We start from the raw sequence: 8,289 nt of genomic DNA on the forward strand, positions 1-8,289 counted from the left end.
CTTCTCATTACCCCTTGTTTGAGACCAACCTTAGCCACTCCAACATAATCATAAAATTCACTGTTTTCCATAATCCTTATGAACTGATTTTACCAGGAAGTAACAGAAATTTTACCTTGTATGAAGTTATTTTATTACAGTAATCATTTGAAAAACCTCTACACATACTTTTAACTTTCACTAAATAAACCAAAAAATAAAGTACAATAAAATTATTTTTCTGGTTTGACTCTGAACCATGTAGGATAATGTTATCAATCAAGAATCATCATAGAATTCTATGCTAACTAAATTGTCCCAGTAAGTTAATATATTTAAATTTTCAGTTATAAAAATTATTCTAACCAGAGTATATTTTACAACTGTATAAAATCTACTTGTATCTTCAAGCAGATATGCAAAGGTTCAGAAGTAAATCTAACAAAGGCATGTGAATTTTCCACAGTAAAAAAAAATACTACAGCAGTAGCTACTATATAAAAACAAAGCTGAAGAGGAACAAAAACTGGTAGAGATGTAATCTTCCAGGCTCTGCCAAATCAAGTGTTTGAAAATAGTAATAAGTTATCTTACTGCCCCAAAATGAAAATAAACTAACTGATGTTTATAAAATAATTACTCATATTCAATATCAGGAATCAGCGTTAATTTAAACCATTTGTTTCAGACTAACACTCTATTGAAATGCATTGTGAGGATAAATACACATTAACTTCTCTAAGTATCATTCTAAATACTCATTCTCTAAATATTCATTCTCTAAATATCTCATTCAAAGTAAAAAAAATCAATGAGTATCTTACTAGTAATATCTCAATATAGTGAATGGAAATTGAGAATGACTAAGAACAGGCTCTAGAAATTATCACAGAGAGTAAGAACTTGATGACTGGAAGGAAGACATTAGTTTCCAATGTCTTTCTCAGGTTTCTATAGCAGAAGGAAAGCAGGATGAAAGCTACTGCAGGATGGGAATATGGAGGCACTTTACTACAACAGGGAATGAATAGGGATAAAACCAAGTATGTTATAGTGAAAAGATCTACAGCTCCAGTCTCCTTGGGAATAAATTAACTTTGTTACCTAAGTCATTAAAATGACACTTTGGCTAGATTTCAGAGTAATCATCACTTTGAGCCTCATTTCATCATGCTCAGTAAACATAGCTCATCATAAATCCAGCCAAGGTCTTTGACAAGGTATTTACTGAAATCCTAGGTAACAATTGTAATGTGGTATGTGGTTGTGGGTACTTGGTACTGGTGTGGTAGGAAAGACATTCAAAGTTTAGAGTTATGGTTCAGTGACATTAATTCCTTCACATAAATAAGATTCTGGGCTAAATTACAAGCCCTGAAAAAAATGTGAAGTGTCCAGGCTAAGTGTATGGTTAGTTCCCTAGAGAGATGCAGTAGGTCTCATGTCTAATCTCAATGCTCATTCATGCATTCTTTCAGCGTATCTGCCTCTGTCTCAATAATTAAACAAATGAATCTCTTAGATGGGAGTAATGCAATAATTCAAGGCTGTAGTACCACACTTGGGAGGCAGAGGCAGGAATATTATGAGTTTTACAGAGTTATATTACAAGACCAAAAATGAACAAAATAAACAGAACCATAAAATTTAAGAATTCACCCAAATGTCTGTACACTGTATTTTAACACTAACGATAATGACAGTACACAAGGCCCTAGGATTCAATCCCCAGCATCAAAATATAATTAAATAAACATTTAAATGAACAGTAAATGTAGAGACAAAAATTGACCATCATATCAGTATCAGAGTAACAGTGAGATCCAGGGTTTCATAGAACTAAATATAGTAAATAACCATCCCTTTCCAAATGTAATTCCAATACCTGTCACCAATGATAGCTCATTAAAAACCCATTGTTCTTACCAAGGTTTTCTTATGACATTTACGCATAACAATTTTAATTGGTAACTGAATCCTCCAGAAAGGACAAAACAGGAGCTCACCTTTTTAGATGATTTTATAGATTCTATAATGGCAAAATTCTTGTGCTATTTTTCAGCACTATGTGATCCACAGACCACACCTATATCTAGATTAAGAAGCCAGTCACTTAATCAAGCAAAAAATAGATGAAGACCATAAAATATATATAATGCCAGAAAGTCAATAATTAAACAGATCAGAAAGCAATTGATCATTCAATAAATTAATCGATATATCAGTAAGTCAATAAACTAGACGTAGAAAACAATAGGTAGTCACTAGTAAGTTAAACATTAAATAGGTCAAGACAATAGATGAATGAACAAATAAATAATTCACTTGAAAAATGAAAATAAATATGCCAGCAAGCTATTAACTCAAATCAATAGATAGAAAGTCAATAAATAGATTAAATAAATTATACCTGCAAATCAAATTAACCAATAAAATGCTCATTAAAATATAATATATACATAAACAAAAAGTGATACATAGAAACATAAATATGCAAACAATCAAATATAGACAATCAATCATTGGGAAAGAAAGCTAATAAATAGATCAAGTAGGAAATAAATAACTAAATATACCAGCAATCCAATATAAAGATGAAATCAATCACTAAATCAATAAATAAATGAAGACAATAAAAATAGCAGAATGACAAGAAATAAAAATCAAGAAGCTAATTATTAAGATACATATAGATATATAAATAGTGAGTAAATGAAATAATTATGGAGATGAAGACAATAAATAAGGTAGTGCATGAATAAGTAAATGAATTCTTTGTTAAAATCATAAAGACAATCAATAACCAAACAACCAAATAAATAAATGAGCAGAGTGGTAAGTAAGAAAATAAATTAGCCAGCAAGTAAGTAATTAATGTCAATAAATCCCCTGATAGGTAAAACAGGCAATGAACAGATCAAGATGCCAATAAAGTATGCAATAAATAAGTTAGTAAGTACGCATATAAATACCACCACCAACACTCAAGAAAGGGAATAAACAGATCAAGAGGCTAGCAAACAACCAAGCAAATAAATAAGTAGCTTAAATAAGTTAGTAAAATAACTAAAACCATAGTGTGCAGTAAATAATTACTGTGCAAAAAAAAATCATTAAATAGAGCAACTACATAATAAATAAACTAGTGTTTAAATAGATAGATGACAGCAAGTGGATAAATAAACCCAATCATTCTAGATAGTTTTTTTAAACTATCAAAGATAATAATAAATAAATACATTAGCTGGTAATTAAATGAATCATTAAATAAATCAAATATACAATAAATAAGTTAATGGTTAAATGAATAAACAAGCCAGCAAGTCTATAAATCAACCGACAGGTAAAAATGCCAATAAAAAGACACCAATAAGAAATAAATGCTGCAAGAAATAAATGTTACTGGGTAAGTATCAGTTATTAAATAGATCAAATTAACACTAATTAAATTGTTGGCAAGTACACATATTATAAAACCATAGATAGATATGTCTGCAAGTGAATAAAGCCAATCAATCTGCAGATATGTATAAAGGCAATGAATAGACCGCAATAAATACGTTGCAAGTCCATAATGTTAAATAAACCCAATAGGTAAATGGCAATAATTAAACCATTCAAGACCACAATAAATAAATAAATAAATAAATAAATAAATAAAGGTAGTAAGTACATAAAATAAATAAGTTAGTGGGTAAGTAAATAAATAAGTTAGTGGGTAAGCACAGAAATAAACAAGTTAGTGGGTAAGTAAATAAATAAGTTAGTGGGTAAATAAATAAGTTAGTGGGTAAGTAAATAAAACATGTAAATCGTATGTACAATAAATAAGTTAGTGGGTAAATAAATAAATAAGTTAGTGGATAAATAAATAAATAAGTTAGTGGGTAAGTAAATAAATAAATTAGCGGGTAAGTAAATAAAAAACATGTAAATCATATGTACAATAAATAAGTCAGTGGGTAAATAAAAAAATAAAACATGTAAATCATATGTACAATAAATAGGCAAGTGGGTAAATAAATAAATAAGTTAGTGGGTAAATAAATAAATAAATTAGCAGGTAAATAAATAAATAAAACATGTAAATTGTATGTACAATAAATAAGTTAGTGGGTAAATAAATAAATAAGTTAGTGGGTAAATAAATAAATAAATTAGTGGGTAAGTAAATAAATAAGTTAGTGGGTAAGTAAATAAATAAATTAGCGGGTAAGTAAATAAATAAGTTAGCGGGTAAGTAAATAAATAAGTTAGTGGGTAAGTAAATAAATAAGTTAGTGGGTAAGTAAATAAATAAGTTAGTGGGTAAGTAAATAAATAAGTTAGTAGGTAAGTAAATAAATAAGTTAGTGGGTAAGTAAATAAATAAGTTAGTGGGTAAGTAAATAAATAAGTTAGTGGGTAAGTAAATAAATAAATTAGTGGGTAAGTAAACAAACAAAACATGTAAATCATATGTACAATAAATAAGTCAGTGGGTAAATAAAAAAATAAAACATGTAAATCATATGTACAATAAATAAGTAAGTGGGTAAATAAATAAATTAGCAGGAAAGTACATAAATAAAACATGTAAATCATACGTACAATAAATAAGTAAGTGGGTAAATAAATAAATAAGTTAGTGGGTAAATAAATAAATAAGTTAGTGGGTAAATAAATAAATAAGTTAGTGGGTAAGAAAATAAATAAATTAGTGGGTAAGTAAATAAATAAATTAGTGGGTAAGTAAACAAATAAAACATGTAAATAATATGTACAATAAATAAGTTAATGGGTGAATAAATAAATAAGTTAGTGGGTAAGTAAATAAATAAGTTAGTGGGTAAGTAAATAAATAAGTTAGTGGGTAAGTAAATAAATAAGTTAGTGGGTAAGTAAACAAATAAAACATGTAAATCATGTACAATAAATAAGTTAGTGGGTAAATAAAAAAATAAAACATGTAAATCATATGTACAATAAATAAGTCAGTAGGCAAATAAATAAATAAAACATGTAAATCATATGTACAATAAATAAGTAAGTGGGTAAATAAATAAATAAGTTAGTAAGTAAATAAATAAGTTAGTGGGTAAGTAAATAAATAAGTTAGTGGGTAAGTAAATAAATAAATTAGTGGGTAAGTAAATAAATAAATCAGTGGGTAAGTAAACAAATAAAACATGTAAATCATATGTACAATAAATAAGTCAGTGGGTAAATAAAAAAATAAAACATGTAAATCATATGTACAATAAATAAGTAAGTGGGTAAATAAATAAATAAATTAGCAGGGAAGTACATAAATAAAACATGTAAATCATACGTACAATAAATAAGTAAGTGGGTAAATAAATAAATAAGTTAGTGGGTAAATAAATAAATAAGTTAGTGGGTAAATAAAAAAATAAAACATGTAAATCATATGTACAATAAATAAGTCAGTGGGTAAATAAAAAAATAAAACATGTAAATCGTATGTACAATAAATAAGTAAGTGGGTAAATAAATAAATTAGCAGGAAAGTACATAAATAAAACATGTAAATCATACGTACAATAAATAAGTAAGTGGGTAAATAAATAAATAAGTTAGTGGGTAAATAAATAAATAAGTTAGTGGGTAAGAAAATAAATAAATTAGTGGGTAAGTAAATAAATAAATTAGTGGGTAAGTAAACAAATAAAACATGTAAATCATATGTACAATAAATAAGTTAATGGGTGAATAAATAAATAAGTTAGTGGGTAAGTAAATAAATAAGTTAGTGGGTAAGTAAATAAATAAGTTAGTGGGTAAGTAAACAAATAAAACATGTAAATCATATGTACAATAAATAAGTAAGTGGGTAAATAAATAAATTAGCAGGAAAGTACATAAATAAAACATGTAAATCATACGTACAATAAATAAGTAAGTGGGTAAATAAATAAATAAGTTAGTGGGTAAATAAATAAATAAGTTAGTGGGTAAGAAAATAAATAAATTAGTGGGTAAGTAAATAAATAAATTAGTGGGTAAGTAAACAAATAAAACATGTAAATCATATGTACAATAAATAAGTCAGTAGGCAAATAAATAAATAAAACATGTAAATCATATGTACAATAAATAAGTAAGTGGGTAAATAAATAAATAAGTTAGTAAGTAAATAAATAAGTTAGTGGGTAAGTAAATAAATAAGTTAGTGGGTAAGTAAATAAATAAATTAGTGGGTAAGTAAATAAATAAAACATGTAAATCATGTACAATAAATAAGTCAGTGGGTAAATAAAAAAATAAAACATGTAAATCATATGTACAATAAATAAGTAAGTGGGTAAATAAATAAATAAATTAGCAGGGAAGTACATAAATAAAACATGTAAATCATACGTACAATAAATAAGTGGGTAAATAAATAAATAAGGTAGTGGGTAAATAAATAAATAAGTTAGTCAGTAAATAAATAAATTAGTGGGTAAGTAAATAAATAAATTAGTGGGTAAGTAAACAAATAAAACATGTAAATCATATGTACAATAAATAAGCTAATGGGTGAATAAATAAATAAGTTAGTGGGTAAGTAAATAAATAAGTTAGTGGGTAAGTAAATAAATAAGTTAGTGGGCAAGTAAATAAATAAGTTAGTGGGTAAGTAAACAAATAAAACACGTAAATCATATGTACAATAAATAAGTTAGTGGGTAAATAAAAAATTAGAACATGTAAATCATATGTACAATAAATAAGTCAGTAGGCAAATAAATAAATAAAACATGTAAATCATATGTACAATAAATAAGTAAGTGGGTAAATAAATAAATAAGTTAGTGAGTAAGTAAATAAATAAGTTAGTGGGTAAGTAAATAAATAAATTAGTGGGTAAGTAAACAAATAAAACATGTAAATCATATGTACAATAAATAAGTCAGTGGGTAAATAAAAAAACAAAACATGTAAATCATATGTACAATAAATAAGTAAGTGGGTAAATAAATAAATTAGCAGGAAAGTACATAAAAAAACATGTAAATCATACGTACAATAAATAAGTAAGTGGGTAAATAAATAAATAAGTTAGTGGGTAAATAAATAAATAAGTTAGTGGGTAAGAAAATAAATAAATTAGTGGGTAAGTAAATAAATAAATTAGTGGGTAAGTAAACAAATAAAACATGTAAATCATATGTGCAATAAATAAGTTAATGGGTGAATAAATAAATAAGTTAGTGGGTAAGTAAATAAATAAGTTAGTGGGTAAGTAAATAAATAAGTTAGTGGGTAAGTAAACAAATAAAACATGTAAATCATATGTACAATAAATAAGTAAGTGGGTAAATAAATAAATTAGCAGGAAAGTACATAAATAAAACATGTAAATCATACGTACAATAAATAAGTAAGTGGGTAAATAAATAAATAAGTTAGTGGGTAAATAAATAAATAAGTTAGTGGGTAAGTAAATAAATAAATTAGTGGGTAAGTAAACAAATAAAACATGTAAATCATATGTGCAATAAATAAGTTAATGGGTGAATAAATAAATAAGTTAGTGGGTAAGTAAATAAATAAGTTAGTGGGTAAGTAAATAAATAAGTTAGTGGGTAAGTAAACAAATAAAACATGTAAATCATATGTACAATAAATAAGTAAGTGGGTAAATAAATAAATTAGCAGGAAAGTACATAAATAAAACATGTAAATCATACGTACAATAAATAAGTAAGTGGGTAAATAAATAAATAAGTTAGTGGGTAAATAAATAAATAAGTTAGTGGGTAAGTAAATAAATAAATTAGTGGGTAAGTAAACAAATAAAACATGTAAATCATATGTACAATAAATAAGTCAGTGGGTAAATAAAAAAATAAAACATGTAAATCATATGTACAATAAATAAGTTAAGTGGGTAAACAAATAAATAAGTTAGTGGGTAAGTAAATAAATAAGTTAGTGGGTAAGTAAATAAATAAGTTAGTGGGTAAGTAAACAAATAAAACATGTAAATAAATCATATGTACAATAAATAAGTTAATGGGTGAATAAATAAATAAGTAAGTGAGTAAATAAATTAGTGGGTAAGTAAATAAATAAGTTAGCGGGTAAGTAAATAACACATGTAAATCATATGTACAATAAGTAAGTGGGTAAATAAATAAGTTAGCGGGTAAGTAAATAAATAAGTTAGTGGGTAAGTAAATAAATAAAACATGTAAATCATATGTACAATAAATAAGTTAGTGGGTAAATAAATAAATTAGTGGGTAAGTAAATAAATAAGTTAGCGGGTAAGTAAATAAAACATGTAAATCATATGTACAATAAATAAGTGGGTAAATAAAT

General features: G+C 25.6%; 1 non-coding gene across 1 annotated transcript; it reads right to left on the reverse strand.

Moving 5' to 3' along the window:
• Window positions 1–1,110: 1,110 nt before the first annotated feature.
• Window positions 1,111–1,180, reverse strand: LOC121455024. Its single transcript, XR_005975410.1, has one exon. It is a non-coding gene; the product is annotated as a small nucleolar RNA SNORD64 (small nucleolar RNA).
• Between the last annotated feature and the right edge of the window lie 7,109 nt (window positions 1,181–8,289).

The sequence above is a fragment of the Microtus oregoni genome, unplaced genomic scaffold, assembly GCF_018167655.1.
Source record: "Microtus oregoni isolate MIOR12 unplaced genomic scaffold, Mior012 000000F_ref0000247, whole genome shotgun sequence".
In the NCBI taxonomy this organism is placed as follows: Eukaryota; Metazoa; Chordata; class Mammalia; order Rodentia; family Cricetidae; genus Microtus; species Microtus oregoni.